Below are 18,655 nucleotides of genomic sequence, written 5' to 3' on the forward strand. Positions count from 1 at the left end.
TCACCTCCACCTTAACCTTGTCCACCTCTATACCTCTTTTTGAGATCTTATGGCCAAGAACCACTCCTTCTATGACCATAAAGTGGCACTTCTCCCAGTTCAAAACAAGGTTGGTTTCTTAGCATCTCTTTAGCACCAAGGCCAGGTGGTGTAAGCATTTAGAATATGAATCACCAAATACAGAAAATTCGTCCATAAACACTTCAATGGACCTTTCAATCATATTTGAAAATATGGAGAGCATGAACCTTTGGAATGTTGCAAGTGCATTGCACAATCCAAAGGGCATCCTTCTATAAGCAAAAACACCATAAGGACAAGTAAAGGAAGTCTTCTCTTAGTCCTTGGGGTTTACTACAATTTGATTGTAGCTAGAATAACCGTCCAAGAAGCAGTAGTACTCATGTCTTGCAAGTCTTTCTAGCATCTAATCCTCGTGGCGTCATTGAGCTTTCTATAATCGATGCACATGCGCCAGCCAGTCACTGTTCTTGTTAGTATCAATTCATTCTTCTCATTTGGCACAACAGTGATCCCTCTTTTCTTGGGGACTACATGCACAGGGCTTAACCAAGGGCTGTCTGATATTAGGTAGATCACCCCTGCTTGCCACAACTTTAGCACCTTCTTTTGCACCACTTCATTCATTGTTGGATTCAGCCTTCTCTGCTGCTGTCTTGAGGGCTTTGCACCTTCTTCAAGTAAGATTTTGTGCATGCACATTGAAGGGCTAATCCCCTTTAAGTCTGCAAGTGCCCATCCAATAGCATATTTGTGTTGCTTCAGCACTTGGATTAGTTCCTCTTCTTGTTGTTCATTCAAACTTGAATTCATGATTACTGGGTATGTGTTGTTGTCACCCAAGTAAGCATACTTCAAGTTTGAAGGCAGAGTTTTCAACTCCAACTTTGGTGCCTCCACTTCCATTTTACTTGTCTTGTCCAGCATGATTGGTTCTTTCATAGTCTCTAGTGGTAGCTCACCACAGGAGGTTTGTTGATCTTGCTCTTTGATTTCTTCACATTGTTCTTCCTCTAGGACTCCATGAACTAGATTTTCAATTGTGTCCACCATCATGCATTCTTCAATGGATTCCTTGGGGTAGCACATTGCCTTGAAGACATTGAAGATCATCTTCTCCTTATGCAATCTCAAGACTAGCTCCCCTTTTTGAACATCAATTATAGCTCCAACTGTAGCTAGGAATGGCCTTCCTAAGATGATTGATGTCTTGGCTTCTTCCTCCATGTCAAGCACAAGGAAGTCAGCTGGAAAGATGAACTATCCCACTTTTACCAACAAATCTTCCACCACACCATGGGGAAATTTAAATGTTTTGTCAGCCAATTGAAGTGCCATTCTTGTTGGCTTGGCATCTTCTATTCTCATCCTCTTCATCATGGCCAAGGACATGAGGTTGATGCTGCCTCTAGATCACATAGTGCCTTCTCAATGTTCATATCCCCAATGATATAGGGGATTTGGAAGCTCCCAAGATCTTTCAGTTTCTGGGAAAGCTTCTTTTGTATTATGGCACTACAATCCTCAATGAGCACTACAGTCTCCTTCTCTTCCCAATTCCTCTTCCTTGTCATGAGCTCCTTTAAAAACTTCGCATAAAGTGGCATTTGTTCTAATGCCTCAGCAAAAGGTATGTTGATCTGGAGCTTCTTGAAGATTTCTAGGAATCTAGAGAACTGACTGTCTTTTCCATCCTTCCTCAGTCTTTGTGGATAGGGTGCCTTTGGCACATAAGGCTTCAGGACTTGCTTTGGTGAGGATGGTGCAATGGTCTCTTCTTCTTTCTTGGTTTCAGGTTCCTTTGCAACTTCTTCTTCTTGGTTACTTTGACTTGGGGTTGCTTCTTCTACAACTCTTCCACTTCTTAGTATGATGGCCTTATATTTCCCTCCTGGGTTGGCCATGGTATCACTGGGAAATATATGTGTAGGCATTGGTATTTGTTTAGACAAGCTTCCTACTTGTGCTTCCAATTTTGAAATTACTGCCCCTTGATTCTTTATGTTTGATCTGAACTCTTCTTGGTTTGCATCTATCTTTCTTTCAGTCTGTAGTTGTCTCTCCAGAATAGTAGAGATAGTTCCAGTAAGTTGTGCTGACAATTGTGCTATGGCAGCTTCCAACTTTGAGAAACTGCTGCTGGTTTCACATGGTTGCATGGTGGAGGTGGATGTATCTTGGTGGTGGTTATTGTGTGTTTGCTAGGTCAAGTGATATGATGTATTTTGTGAGTTGTGATAGGGTCTGTTGTTGCTTGATTGGTGGTTGGGGTTGTGGTTGTTGTGATGGTTAGCGTGGTATGGTTTATGGTCTTGTTGGTTTCCCCCACCCAAAATTTGGGTAGTTCTTCCAACCTGGGTTATATGTCTTAGAATTTGGGTCATATGGTGGTCTAGAGGGATTGTTCACATAGTTTGCCTGCTTCCATTCACATTCAGCTTCTGGTGCATCTCCTTCTTGTGGTGGCGCTTGGGCTTGGACAGCTGAGACTTGGCTTTCTTCCACCTTCTTTGTTAGGGCTACTAATTGTGCTGCGATCATCTTGTTTTGTGCCAACAAAGCATCCATAGAGTTAAGTTCTAGCACTCCTTTCTTTTGAGCTTTTTATAAAACATAGAAGTACTCATTTTCAGCTATAGTCTTAATAACATCTATGGCTTCCTCGATGGTTTTCTTCTTGTTGAGTGAACCCCCTGAAGAGTGATCCATAGCTTTCTTTGCTTCATATGATAGCCCTTCATAGAAGATGTGTAGTTGAACCCATTCGTTGAACATATCCGGAGGGCATTTCCTTGTTAAGTCTTTGAACCTCTCCCAGGCCTCATAAAGTGTTTCACCATCTTGCTGTCTGAAGGTATGCACCTCAGTTCTCAATCTATTGACTCTCTGTGGAGGATAAAATCTTGCTAGAAATTTGTTCACAACTTCATCCTAAGTGGTCAAGCTCTCCTTGGGAAATGTTTCTAACCACTTTGCTGCCTTATCTCTGAGAGAAAAAGGGAACAAAAGTAGTTTGTAGCCGTTAGGGTGTACACCATTGGACTTTACAGTGTCGCATATCCTCAAGAATATAGTGAGATGTGATGACAAGTCATCATATACCCATTTTTCAAGCTAATTTCACTTGTTTTGTTAGCATTTATGCACTTTCTTGCATCCTAAGTTAGTGATTTGGAGTGAAAATGCACAACTTCTCTAAATCAAGCAACCACCATGAAATTAATGATAAATCATGAGGTTTAAGCTAACTTTAATTGCATTTTAATTGATTTATAAGCCTCTTGAATTTAGTGATGCTTTGAGTGGTTGTTTGGTTTATTTTAGGTGAAGAAAAGAAAAGAAAATGGAAAGCGTGGCATAAAAAGTGTAGCCAAAGAAAGAAAAGCGTGGCCGAATCAAGAGGAGGCGTGCCGCATTATAATGGGGAAGCAACCTTGCCCTCCACAAGGGCAGAATGCCCTCTAGGAGGGCAGCATCAAGTGACCAAGCAAGCAAAGGCAACCCTGCCCTGCCCACTCTAAGGGCAGAGCACAAAATGGTGCCTTGGAGCCAAGAGAAGCAAACTCTGCCCTGCCCTTGTGGAGAGCAGGATCGGGCTCCATGAGAAAGAAATTCAAGGAAAAATAGCTCCCATGCAAGCCACAAGGTTCGAACCAAGAACCATGAGGAAGCCAAGCCTTGAGACCAAATAGCGTGCCAAGAAATCAAAAGAAAAAGTAGCGTGTTTGCAAGCCACCAGATTCGAACACGGGCCATGAGATTGGGAACCTTGCCCTGCCCTTGGCGCGGGCAGGGCAGCATTTGAAATTGGCGCATCACACACAAGACCTTGGCGCACCAACTCTGCTTCCTGGCGCACCAAACCATTCCTGCCCTGCCCTTGGCGCGGGCAGGGAGCATCCACGCGTCAACGTGCTTCGCGCGCACGCGCGCTCCTCAAATCTGGCCGTCCCACGCATCAACGTGCAGCACGCGCACGCGCGCTTCTCAATTCTGGCAGCACCAAGCGCAAGCACGCATCACGTTCTGGCGCAGCAGCTTTCCCGCCCTGCCCTTGGCGCGGGCAGGGCAGCCTCTGGCGCACCAAGCTCATGCCAGACACGCACCAACTCGCACCTGAATCGCACATGGCCGCACCAACTCCAAGCACCAAGCATCAATTTTCTGCCCTGCCCTCCACAAGGGCAGGGCAGCCTCCTGGGAGTGGTTTTTGGGCCAAAATTCAAATTAAAAATTGATTTGAATTCATTTCTTCACCAATCCAAAAGCCCATCCAAATCCCATCATCCAAGAATAGAAAGTGTATAAATAGGACTTAGTTTGATGTAATTAGGACTTTTAGCTACCTTTACTTTTGAGCTTTTCAATTTTGGCTTTCATTCTGAATTTTTGAACTTCTTTTGAGCTTTCTTGAGAGATTTGTCCGAGCACCAAGAGGATCAAAGGAGAATTGCTTGATCTCCTTCCTCAATTCCCTTGGGCAATTCTCCTCTTCTGTTTTCTGAGTATTGGGTGTGTGAAATTGGGGAAATTCTGTCCCAATTCCCATTCAAACTCTTTGCATTATATTTTCTGCATAATTCAATCCAAATTCTGTTCTTCTACTGCTTCATCTTTAATTTTCTGTCAATTGCTTAGTAACTTCAGATCTGGGAAGGAAATTGGGTTTTAGGCTCTGCTACCTAAGCCCTTGGGATCCTGAGATCACTTTTGGTTCCTCTGTGAACCTTTACTGCACTTTAATTTCCTTGCTGTTTAAATTTCCTGTTTGCATCCAATTCATTTCTGCTACCTTCTTTACTACAATTTACTTCTTCTTGTTTAGATCCTGCAATCCCATTCCTCAATTCCCCTTTACATTCAGCAATTTATCTTTCTTGCCATTTAAGTTACTGCAATTTAAGTTTCTTGCACTTTAAGTTTCAGTCATTTACTTTCTTGCTCTTTAAGTTTCTGCACTTTTACTCTTCTGTTCTTTATTTTACTGCATTTCTCCCTTCCCCCTTTACATTTACTGTCATTTAATTTCTGATAAACACAAATCACTCAACCAAAACTTGATTCGCTTGACTAAACCACCCACTAAACTAAAATTGCTCAATCCTTCAATCCCTGTGGGATCGACCTCACTCATGTGAGTTATTATTACTTGATGCGACTCGGTACACTTGCCGGTGAGTTTTGTGTTGGATCGTTTTCCACACATCAAGTTTTTGGCGCCGTTGCCGGGGATTGAAATAGATTGACAATGATTAAGTGAAGTGGAGGTCTAGATTAAGCATTTTTCTTTTCTGTTACTCTAACTCTTACTAACACATTAACTGTTGGAGTTTTTGCTTAAACTAACCAACCAAAACCTCATTCTAGCAATAGATTGAAGTTTTGTTAACTCTCTGGGTTTGTGCGTTTGTTGCTGTGTGTTTGTATGTCAGGTATAGGGAGATTCTCTCCTATCATTTCTGAAATTGATCCAAGGACTCTTCGGAGAATAAGAAGAGCAGAAAGAGGGAAGAATATTGTTGGAGAAGAAGAAGAATCTGAGGAGGAATTCCAAGATATGGAAGGAGATACTAGTCAACCAGGAGGAGGAGCCAACAATGACCAACAGAGAAGAGTCTTGGCTTCATACACATTTGCAAATGCTAGGCATTGTGGGAGTAGCATTCTTCCTCCCAATGTCAATGCAAACAACTTTGAACTCAAGCCACAACTCATAACTCTGGTGCAAAACAATTGTTCCTTCGGAGGAGGACCTTTGGAGGATCCAAACCAACATTTGTCCACCTTTTTGAGAATCTGTGATACAGTGAAGACAAATGGTGTACCCCCTGATAGCTACAAGTTGCTACTCTTCCCATTCTCTCTTAGAGATAAAGCCACTCAATGGCTAGAGACTTTTCCAAAAGAAAGCATCAACACTTGGGATGACTTGGTGAGCAAGTTCCTTGCTAAATTCTATCCACCTCAAAGAGTCCTAAGGTTGAAGACAGAGGTTCAAACCTTCACTCAATTGGAGGCCGAGAGCTTATATGAAGCATGGGAGAGATACAAGGCTCTATTGAGGAAGTGTCCACCAGAGATGTTCACTGAGTGGGACAAGCTACAAAACTTCTATGAAGGCCTCACTCTTAAAGCTCAGGAGGCTCTTGATCACTCTGCTGGAGGCTCTCTACAACTCATGAAAACCACAGAGGAAGCTCGAAACCTCATTGATATGGTGGCCAACAACCAATATTTCTTTGCTCATCAAAGACAACGCCAACCATCACAGAGAAGAGGAGTCATGGAGTTGGAAGGAGTTGATTCAATCTTAGCTCAAAATAAGATGATGCAACAACAGATTCAACAACAATTTGAGCAAATGGCTAAGAGAATTGATGGCTTGCAAGTGGCAGCAGTGAGCACCACAAGCCAACATCCAAACACTTGGGTACAAAGTGAAGAAACTCAAGAGGAGCAACAACAAGAGCAGGTTCAATACTTGCACAACCAGAATCAGGGAACAAATGAAGTTTATGGAGAGACTTACAATCCATCTTGGAAGAATCATCCAAACCTCAGATGGGGAGACAACCATAATCAAAACCAACAACCATGGCAAAGGAACACAGGCCAAAACAATTGGAAAAACACAAACCACAACCCCCAGCCAACTACTAACCAAAATTCATACAGAAAACCACAAAACAACTACCCAAATTCTAACCAATACCCACCCAATAACCACCCAACTAACCAAAACACTTACCTTCATCCATCAACACCCCAAAACCAAACCATCACACAAGATTCACAGAGAATCACCAATCTAGAAGTACTCCTGGAGAAACTAATGAAGAGCCAAGAATTGACAAACAAAAATCAAGAAGCTACCATGAAGAACTTAGAGAGGCAAATTGGCCAAATCTCTAAGAAGATCTCTGTTGAGAAACCATCAAGTTCACTACCTAGTGATACCATTCCCAACCCAAAGGAAGAATGCAAGGTGGTGCAACTAAGAAGTGGAAGGGTGTTAACAGACAGCAACCAAGGAGCAACCAAAGAGCTCATGGAAGATAACACTGAAGCCATCAACAAGGATAAGATAAGCAAGAATGCTCCAGAAAAACTCACAGAAGAAGATAACAAGCCACAGAATTTGAAGAAAGGAAAGAATATCTTGGAAGAACCAAGTCCAAAACAGCATCAAGTGGTGAAGAGCTCAACACCACCACTGCCGTACCCACAAAAATTTCACAAGGAAACAAAGGATCAGCACTTCCACAAATTTCTTGAGACTTTCAAGAAGCTGGAAATCAACATACCTTTGGCAGAGGCTTTGGAGCAAATGCCCCTGTATGCTAAGTTTCTAAAGGAGCTCATTAACAAGAAAAGGGATTGGAATGAGAAGGAAACAGTGATGCTTAGTGAGGAATGCAGTGCACTCATTAGAAAGGGACTCCCTCCCAAGCTTGAGGACCCTGGAGGTTTCTTCTTGCCATGCACTATCGGAAACCTGTTCATTAACAAAGGGATGTGCGATCTAGGAGCAAGCATAAATCTAATCCCATATTCTCTAGTGAAAAAACTTGGCATAAAGGAGGTGAAACCAACAGAGATGACTTTGGAATTGGTGGATCAATCAATAGTCCATCCTAAGGGGTTGATTGAGAACCTTTTAGTTAAGGTTGACAAATTCATTTATCCGGCAGATTTTGTGATTCTGGATTCTTCAAAAAATGGAAAAGACTCCATAATACTCGGTCGACCATTTTTGGCCACTGCTAGAGCCATTGTGGACATAGAGCAAGGAGAATTAACTCTTAGGATGCATGAGGAGAGCATCATCCTGAAAGTTTTCCCAGAATTACAAAAGGATGAAGAAAAAAACAAAATGAGTGATGATCTCCCCCCAAAGCAATCAACTGAAAAGGAAGTGGAACAGATAAACAAACAGACACAAGAAGAAAAGGGGATTCACAAGGAAGCAGGGGTGATTAGCAGAAAGGAAGGCATCACAACTCAAGTAACTGCCAAGAAGGGAAGATCAACAAGCAAGAAAAAGGTGAAGAATAAGAAAAAGGCTCACAAAGGGTGGAAGAACAAGAAAATCCCAACTGAAGGATTTTCTAAGGGTGATAAGGTGCAGTTAATATACCAACAGCAGGGAGCAGAAGATTATTACACTGTCAACCAGATTCTTTCTTTTGAGCATGTGGAGATTGAACATCAAGGCACTCAGAGAAAGCTGACAGTGAGGGGTGACAAGTTGAGACACCACCAATTTCAACCACCCTAAAGGGAGGTCAATGTCAAGCTAATGACAATAAAAGAGCGCTTGCTGGGAGGCAACCCAACCTGAAGTAGTTTCTTTTCATAACTTTTCAATAAAAATGTTGAGTAATTGGTATGGATTGCAAGGAGCTAAGTTTGGTGTTGCACACCAAAACAATTTGAGGAAGAATGAAAACTTCTAAGTTTGGTGTTCCACCAAAAATATCATTTAATACATTCTCACCTCTTGCATGATTCTAACTCCAAGCAATCAACCACATTACTCAACTGTTAAATTGTTTTCTAGCTTTAATTCCATTAACCTTTAGTAAGGATACATGGTTTCCAATATGGTTAACTTTGTACATCTGAGACAGTGGCAAAACAATTAAGTTTGGTGTTCACACACCAAAACAAATCCTGAAACCACACTCAGTTATGCTTACTAACCATATGATCAAGGGCTTGAGAAGCAAGCAACTTTGAGGATTATGCAGGACATGAATCAATAATTGAAGACACTATGCATTTTGACTCAAAGGGATCATAGCAGAAAGAAAAATCAAAAGGCTGCAACTACAAAGGTTGTATCTGAACTTAACTCTTGCTGCTGTGTGATATTTTGAATTTGGAAACCATTATATGCCTTGCTAAAGTGTTCATCTAGTTGCAAGTGAAATTGTTTGTGAAAATGATAAGTCTGCATAATGCTTGTAGCCATCACTCAGATTTAAATATTGCTTTGTTTCCCATATGCTTAAATAAAAGAGCTTGGTTTGAATTGAAAAGAGAAAAATCCAATGTTGCATGAGTATGAATGGAAGTTGGTGGTGGCACATGTGTTTGATTAAATGTATAACTCATGAAATAAATGTTGCATGATATCATTCTCATTCAATTGAAAGTTAGCTTGCTGTTACAAAGACTTTATCAATAATGAAGCACCCTTGGTAACAAAAACAGAAAGAAAAGGAAGAAAGAAAAAGCCAAAATGGCAAGAAAAACAAAGAATAAAGGTTGGACACCAATGGTTTGGACCCTAGGACAAATGCCTGTGGTGTTCTTGTACTGAGATCTGCTTGGATGAGTAAATTCTAAGGGGTATTTTAAAACCCGGTCACTTAGATCAACTGATTTGGGATGGCCAATTGAAAATCCACAATAAAGAGCAACTTAGATACAAAGCACTTAGTGATCCAAAGAGATGCTGGGCATCAATGATCCTAGGAAGAATTAGTGAGCTAAGTGTCTGTGGTGGAAAGATGTTGAGCAAAATAAAAGAAAATGAAGCCAAAGGCTAAGCTGCAACATTTAACACCAAACCTCTTAAAGAAATAAAAAGCTTGTTAAAGCATTGTAAACCAAGAAAAGTTACCAAGGGAGTGATCAAAAGGAGAGTCTTATAACAGCAAGTTTAGCAAACCTTGGATGAAAAATGTGTATTATGCAGCAGCAACAATAAATGAGTGTCATTGTCTGCATAAATGCCCCATGAATTGAAGTTCTGCTATCTGCATAATAAGGATTTATGTTCTTTTCTTATTTCATATCATTTACTCTTAGTTTTGATGCTTGCTTGGGGACAAGCAAGGTTTAAGTTTGGTGTTGTGATGACAAGTCATCATATACCCATTTTTCAAGCTAATTTCACTTGTTTTGTTAGCATTTATGCACTTTCTTGCATCCTAAGTTAGTGATTTGGAGTGAAAATGCACAACTTCTCTAAATCAAGCAACCACCATGAAATTAATGATAAATCATGAGGTTTAAGCTAACTTTAATTGCATTTTAATTGATTTATAAGCCTCTTGAATTTAGTGATGCTTTGAGTGGTTGTTTGGTTTATTTTAGGTGAAGAAAAGAAAAGAAAATGGAAAGCGTGGCATAAAAAGTGTAGCCAAAGAAAGAAAAGCGTGGCCGAATCAAGAGGAGGCGTGCCGCATTATAATGGGGAAGCAACCTTGCCCTCCACAAGGGCAGAATGCCCTCTAGGAGGGCAGCATCAAGTGACCAAGCAAGCAAAGGCAACCCTGCCCTGCCCACTCTAAGGGCAGAGCACAAAATGGTGCCTTGGAGCCAAGAGAAGCAAACTCTGCCCTGCCCTTGTGGAGAGCAGGATCGGGCTCCATGAGAAAGAAATCCAAGGAAAAATAGCTCCCATGCAAGCCACAAGGTTCGAACCAAGAACCATGAGGAAGCCAAGCCTTGAGACCAAATAGCGTGCCAAGAAATCAAAAGAAAAAGTAGCGTGTTTGCAAGCCACCAGATTCGAACACGGGCCATGAGATTGGGAACCTTGCCCTGCCCTTGGCGCGGGCAGGGCAGCATTTGAAATTGGCGCATCACACACAAGACCTTGGCGCACCAACTCTGCTTCCTGGCGCACCAAACCATTCCTGCCCTGCCCTTGGCGCGGGCAGGGAGCATCCACGCGTCAACGTGCTTCGCGCGCACGCGCGCTCCTCAAATCTGGCCGTCCCACGCATCAACGTGCAGCACGCGCACGCGCGCTTCTCAATTCTGGCAGCACCAAGCGCAAGCACGCATCACGTTCTGGCGCAGCAGCTTTCCCGCCCTGCCCTTGGCGCGGGCAGGGCAGCCTCTGGCGCACCAAGCTCATGCCAGACACGCACCAACTCGCACCTGAATCGCACATGGCCGCACCAACTCCAAGCACCAAGCATCAATTTTCTGCCCTGCCCTCCACAAGGGCAGGGCAGCCTCCTGGGAGTGGTTTTTGGGCCAAAATTCAAATTAAAAATTGATTTGAATTCATTTCTTCACCAATCCAAAAGCCCATCCAAATCCCATCATCCAAGAATAGAAAGTGTATAAATAGGACTTAGTTTGATGTAATTAGGACTTTTAGCTACCTTTACTTTTGAGCTTTGCAATTTTGGCTTTCATTCTGAATTTTTGAACTTCTTTTGAGCTTTCTTGAGAGATTTGTCCGAGCACCAAGAGGATCAAAGGAGAATTGCTTGATCTCCTTCCTCAATTCCCTTGGGCAATTCTCCTCTTCTGTTTTCTGAGTATTGGGTGTGTGAAATTGGGGAAATTCTGTCCCAATTCCCATTCAAACTCTTTGCATTATATTTTCTGCATAATTCAATCCAAATTCTGTTCTTCTACTGCTTCATCTTTAATTTTCTGTCAATTGCTTAGTAACTTCAGATCTGGGAAGGAAATTGGGTTTTAGGCTCTGCTACCTAAGCCCTTGGGATCCTGAGATCACTTTTGGTTCCTCTGTGAACCTTTACTGCACTTTAATTTCCTTGCTGTTTAAATTTCCTGTTTGCATCCAATTCATTTCTGCTACCTTCTTTACTACAATTTACTTCTTCTTGTTTAGATCCTGCAATCCCATTCCTCAATTCCCCTTTACATTCAGCAATTTATCTTTCTTGCCATTTAAGTTACTGCAATTTAAGTTTCTTGCACTTTAAGTTTCAGTCATTTACTTTCTTGCTCTTTAAGTTTCTGCACTTTTACTCTTCTGTTCTTTATTTTACTGCATTTCTCCCTTCCCCCTTTACATTTACTGTCATTTAATTTCTGATAAACACAAATCACTCAACCAAAACTTGATTCGCTTGACTAAACCACCCACTAAACTAAAATTGCTCAATCCTTCAATCCCTGTGGGATCGACCTCACTCATGTGAGTTATTATTACTTGATGCGACCCGGTACACTTGCCGGTGAGTTTTGTGTTGGATCGTTTTCCACACATCAAGATGTTGGTTTGGGTCCTCCTGAGCACCCCCTCCATATGAACAATTATTCTGGACAAGTGTGATGAGTTGAGGTTTCAACTCGAAGTTGTTAGCATGAATTGTTGGCTTTAGGATGCTACTGCCACAGCTTCATAGGTTTGGGTTGATGTAGGAGCCTAAGACTCTCTTTTCTTGCCCAACATGATTGCCAGCATCTTCTCCAACATGGTTATGCACCTCTTCTTCCATAGCAGCTCTCAGATCTTCCTCCACTACCTCCTCTCCAACTATGCCTTTGCCTCTTGCTTCCCTCCTTAATCTAAGGAAGGTCCTCTCAGGTTCACTATTGAAAGATGATGAAGTTTCTCCCCTTCTACCTGTCATACATTCAACAGCAGTAAGTAGAGGACAAGTGAAGTAAAGATTCTTGTTGAGATTAGTGGTTAGTTTGGTTGATGCAATTAATCAAACAGTTAATAAAGCAGTAAAAAAATGGAAATATGAACAACAAATAACTAAAATGATCAAAGTAAAAATAAACAAATTAAAAGAAAATAAAAATTAAAGAATTGAGAAAGAAATAACAAGGTAATTAAAATGCTTAATCTAGCTTCCCATCAATTTAGTCATTGTCAAATTCAAACCAATCCCCGACAACGGCGCCATAATACTTGATGACCAAAATTCACTCCCCATATAAAAAATGATGAATCCATTCTTTTGGCAAGCGTACCAAAATTGTCGTCAAGTAATAACCCACAGTAGAGGGGGATCATATCCAAAAAGATTGATAGATTTGAGCAATTTTAATTAATGGGTGAATTAGTCAAGCTGAACAATATAGAGTGTGACTACAGAATTGTAAATAAGCAGGAAAGTAAATGACTCAAAAGTAAAGAGAAGCAGTAAAATGCAGAAAAGGAAATGGCAATAATGTAAAGTGCAGAAACATAAATGACTTAACTGTAAATGGGAATAGGGATTGACAGAATTGTAAAGAAAGCTATAAAGAATGTGAAAGATAAGAATAAGGGAAATTCATTGAGATCAGGAGATGTTATTCTGTTTGGATTAAATCCAGCTCATCTCATCTTCAATCATGCAACTCATTGACCTCTTGGCAATCATGATTGATTGAGCCCCAATCCCTTGGTGACTCAATCCCTCAAATCTTGATAATCAGCCAATTCCTTGGTCTAATTGCTCATGAATAGAGATATGCTTGGTCCTTATTTATGCCACACATCATCATAGGTCCAAGTAATGGGTGGATTATATGTCACTATATCCAATCACCAAAACCCAGATTCTACTCAAGTGTGAGAAGGGATTTCAAGCATAGTTTCATATTTCCTTTTCCATGGTTCCCATGAAACCCATTTTGCATTCAACCTCTTTCCCAAGATGATTGAATATTAGCATGAAGAACAAAATTCCTTCTAGCAAATCAAAGAGAATATGAAGAGAAGAAGAAATTTACTACCATTAGGTTGGGAAGTACAACAAAGCTCCCTCTCTCAATGAGAGGTAATTAGCTACTCATAGCTTAAGAGAAAAGTACAAGAGATGGAAGGGATGATGTGAAAAATAAATCTAACTATACTTCAACGAAACACCTACTCAACAACCCATTTCTCAGTACTTTCAGGGGTTATTTATACTACTCCTAGCTTTAGAATAAAGAAAATACGAAAGAGAAAAGAGAAATTACAATTGGAGGGAAAAGAAAACTCAATAAATGTGACCTTCCAGCTCGGCATGTGACAGGCGTTTAAAGGGTGTGCCACGCCCAGCTCCAAATTTGGCTTGGCGCGCCACGCCCAGCTCTTCAAGTGGCACACCTGATGCCAAGGCATCTTAGGCTAGTTTCACTAGCATTTTTCTGTTAGTTTTAGTTGTTTTATGCATTTTCTTGAGCTTAAAGTAACCAAGAATGGTTAAATGAATAACAAAGCAATGAACCATCCAAACAGTATGATTTTGATGCAAATTCCATGAGTTTTTAGTTATATTACTTGAATGCTATGAATGGAAGATTTCTCATGAAACTTTGCAAGACTTTGATGCAGCTGTTTGGATGATTTCAGGGAAGAAGAGGTTAGGCAAGGAAGCAACAAAATCAATAAAGGAAGCTTGAATATCACATGTGGAGTTTAAGCTCCAGTTTAAGCTCCAGTTTAAGCTCCAGTTTAAGCTTAAACTGGAGCTTAAACGCCAAAATCATGAAAGCTGAGGAAAAGCTGAAAGTGGCGTTTAACCTCCAGTTTAACCTTAAACTGGAAGTTAAACGCCAGAAATGAGAAATGCACCAGGGAGCCATTTCCACGTTTAAGCTCCAGTTTAACCTTAAACTGGAGCTTAAACGTGTTCGATCATTCTCCTCCAGGGTTGCTTTCTCCATTTCCACGTTTAAGCTCCAGTTTAACCTTAAACTGGAGCTTAAACGTGTTCGACCAAAATCCACACTCCAGGGTTGCCTTCTTCCATTTCCACGTTTAAGCTTCAGTTTAACCTTAAACTGAAGCTTAAACGTGCTTGAGTTATACCACCTCCAGGAGTGTCCAACGTTTAAGTTGCAGTTTAAGCTTAAACTGCAACTTAAACACCACTAATTGAAAAGGTTTCTGGGCCAAAGATATTGCAGTTTAAGTTAGCATTTGAGCACAAACATTAACTTAAACGTACTCTGGTATGAAACCCAATTGAATATCATGGTTTATGGGATTGGGCCTGAAGAATTGATGAGTCTGGAATTTCAATTTGTTGAGTCATGTGTCATTACTTGATTATCACTAAGTTGGCTCTCATCAGGATTATGGATCATAAACCCAAAGCAAAAGGAAATCAGGGAAAGGCCTCAAAGCCCAAGAAACACAACAGAAGCTCAATTTAGAAAGTGTATAAATAGGATAGAATTTAAGTTAGTTAAAGGACTTTTGGATCATTTTTCTAGTTTTCATACTTTTTGTAATTGAATTCAGAGCTATGACTCACTAAACCCCCTTTCATTGGGTTAGGGAGCTCTATTGTAATTCAATGAATCAATAATAGTTTTTATCTTCTTCTTCAACCTTTTCTCTTGAATTTTTGTTAGAAAGCTTCTCGATCTAATTCCATTGGTTAGTTGTCTTGGGAAAGAAACTATCCATAATTGGAATCCTTCGGAACCTTGGGAAAGGAATGGAGGATTCATGCTAGAGAAGCTTTCTCACAGTGAATTGGATTGGGGTTTGGATGGATATTGTGACATGTAATCCTACCAAATTGTGGTTCATGAAACTGTGTGGTATAATCAGTGATCGAATGTCATCTCTTCTTATGAACATTTAAACCAAGGGATTGGGAATTTGTTTGTTTTTAAAGAGAATTGGTGAGCCAAGGGATTGGGATCCAATCATATAAGGTTGCCAAGCAAAATTCAATGAACGCATTGGTTGAGGAAGGGATAAAAATGTTTTGATTCGGAGATCTCAATATCTCCTGAAACCCAATGAATTCCCCATTTCTGATATACCACTTTCTCTTTACATTCTGCAATTAAATTCATGCAATCACCCCGATCCCTTTTTAATTTCAGCAATTTAGCTTCTCGCTCCTTAATTCATGCAATTTAAGATTCCGCAATTTCAATTTCTGCCATTTACGTTTCCCGCCAATTTTACATTCCGCAATTCTCATCTAAATCTTGATTCCGCTCAACTAGAACACACTTCTAATCCGAATTGCTCACTCAACCAATCCTTGTGGGATTCGACCTCACTCTATTGTGAGTTTTTACTTGACGATAACCGGTGCACTTGCCGGAAGGAATTTTTGCCGATCGTGCAATTTCCTAAAATCGTAGCTATCAACACCTCATGTGTTGGTGTCCCTGGCGTGCCATGCCTTCGAGCCCAAGTGGCACGCCCAGGGTTCTTTAAGTACTTGAGTAGCCTGGCATGCCACGCCTTCGAGCCCAAGTGGCACCCGCCCAGGCATTTTCCTTCTTCCTCTTGTCTCTGGAAAATTTAATTAGCGTGGCACGCCCAGGGTCTGGCGTGCCATGCCCAATTGTGTGCTTGGTTCCTTTGTTGGCGTGCCACGCCCAGAACTCAAGTGGCACGCCCAAGTCTTCTTCTTGTTGTGGTTGATGATGATGGCATGTCATGCCTGAGGCTCAAGTGGCACACCTAAGTGGGAAATGATAGCTGGCATGCCATGCCTTCGACACCAAGTGGCACGCCCATATGTTTGACCTTCTACCTCTTTCTCTGGAAAGTTGTAATGGCGTGCCACGCCCATAGTGGAAGCTTCTTCACCTTTTTGGAAAATATTACTGGCGTGTCACGCCCATTATTCCTCTTTGTTCCAGTAGCTGGCGTGCCACGCCTAGAATTCAAGTGGCACGCCCAGGTAGCTAATGAGAATTGGCATGCCACGCCTTTGATCTCAAGTGGCACGCCCAGCTTTGCTTAGCCTATTCTAGTGTTGGCGTCCCACGCCTGGGTCTTCAAGTGGCATGCCCAAGTGATGATGAAAGCTTAGCGTGCGACGCCTTCGACACCAAGTGGCACGCCCCAATGCTTGGTCCTTTGACCTCTTCTCTGGAAACTTGTACTGTCGTGCCACGCCCTTGATGATCAAGTTGCACGGCCACTTTAATGTGACTCCTTTAGCTTGGCCTGCCACGCCTGCGTCTTCAAGTGGCACGCCCAAGTGATGACGAGAGCTTCGCATGCCACGCCTGCGTCTTCAAGTGGCACGCCCAAGTAATGATGAGAGCTTGGCGTGCCACGCCTTCGACACCAAGTAGCATGCCCAAGTGATGATGAGAGCTTGGCGTGCCACGCCTTCGACACCAAGTGGCATGCCCAAGTGATTTCTCCTTCTGGTTGATGAGTTGGCATGCCACACCCAGCTTGGCATGCCACGCCCGTCTTGTGGCCTTCATCATTGCTCTCTGGGATTTGCTACTGGCGTGCCACGCCCATTCCTTTTGTGGCGTTTGTTCCAAGTGACATGCCCTCCTCACACGCCCAGCTTTTACTTGTTGTTTTCTTCCCTTTTTAATGCTCTTTTCACCTGAAATTCAACACAAACCCATTTCAAAGCAATGTACCATAATACTTATCATTTAGTTCATGAAATTGCATTAAAACAATGAATATGTGCTCTTTTTATGGTCCTTTTGCGTAGGTAAAAAGGGTAAATGATGCAAGTCATCATGCGTACACATCATGCATGCGTACGCGTCGATGGCTAAATTTTTCAAATCCCAATTTCGTACTTTATCACAGGTATTCATTGATGATGAGCATAGCGCTTGTGGTTGAAAAGCGCTGATCCCTTTCACGCGTACGTGTCACATACGCGTACGCGTCGCTGAAGAACTTGGTCCTCTTTTAAACAGAGCGTAGCGCTAAGCTGTTCTTCTCCACTTCTATGCTTTTTTCTTGCCTGTCATAAACCAAACCATATACATCAAAGCCTTATCATAATCATCAAATCTTGCATCATTCATATCATTAAACAATTTTTGCATAAATCTTATGAAAATGCACTAATTTATCAATGTTTGATTGAATCAAGCAAGCATGAATTTCTCATCCAAACACTTACTTATTGCCTAAGAAATGCAAGAAAACTGAGTAAAATAGGTGAAAAAGGCTTGTGAAACTAGCCTAAGATGACTTTTCATCACAGATGTGAGATAAGAGATAAATGGGTGATTAGGTTGTTTTGTTATGTGTATATAGGATGGTATAGGATTAGGTGGACACTCGAGCTAATCAAAGATCTAATTCACTAAGTCCACTTAACCATATTGATCTTACCTTAACCCTAGCCCCATTACAACCCTCCAAAGACCTCATGATATTTGTTTTCATTTATTAAATATTAGTTGATTGTTAGATGACTTGAAAATCTTTGAAAATCATGATTAAAGGAGAATTAAGTGATTAAGCCCTAAACACTGAGCGAATAGAATGAATGCACATCCGATAAGGGGTTCAATCGCTCAATTCTAGGTTCCAGTTTCTTATATTGTATCTTTTTGCAAGTTCTTTGTTTGTTAGTTTTGAAAATCTCAATTGAATTCTTTAGACATTGATCATAGTGCATTGACTTTTGCCTTGGCCCTAAGGCTTTCTTATGATTGATTGGAATTTCATGGTTTGTTTCTACCAAATTTTAGAGTAGGTATTGGTAAGTAAAATCTAGGTTAGTTGCATGCATTTAGGTAGTACATTAAATAAATTATTTGCCCTTTCATTCATCTCCTTTGTGTGTGATTAGCATGAGGACATGCTAGTGTTTAAGTGTGGAGGAATTGATAAATCCATATTTTATGATAATTTTTTGTTAGAATTGAGAGGATTTCATCATATAAACCTACACTTATTCCATTAAATAGCATGCTTTTGATCTTTCCTCCTAAATTGTGCATGATTATGAAAACATGCACTTTTGTGCCTAATTTGACTTATTTTATTCCATTTGCCTTTCATTCGATACCTTGATGTTGTTTGTGAGTGATTTCAGATGTATAAGGTAGGAATGGCTTGGTGAGAATGGAAGAGGAGCATGCATGGAGGAGGAAGCATGAAGAAACATAGGAGAAGAGCATCAAAAAGTGTACGTGTGCATAGCCACTTGTACGTATGCACAGGCAGCAAAACAGAGCC

The 18,655-nt window shown here is 41.1% G+C and overlaps 1 non-coding gene across 1 annotated transcript; it reads left to right on the top strand.

Annotated features, from left to right (window-relative positions):
* The first annotated feature begins 2,792 nt into the window (after positions 1–2,792).
* Positions 2,793–2,898, top strand: LOC130972433 (small nucleolar RNA R71). Its single transcript, XR_009083601.1, has one exon. It is a non-coding gene; the product is annotated as a small nucleolar RNA R71 (small nucleolar RNA).
* The last annotated feature ends 15,757 nt before the right edge of the window (positions 2,899–18,655 follow it).

The sequence above is a fragment of the Arachis stenosperma genome, chromosome 3, assembly GCF_014773155.1.
Source record: "Arachis stenosperma cultivar V10309 chromosome 3, arast.V10309.gnm1.PFL2, whole genome shotgun sequence".
NCBI lineage: Eukaryota > Viridiplantae > Streptophyta > Magnoliopsida > Fabales > Fabaceae > Arachis > Arachis stenosperma.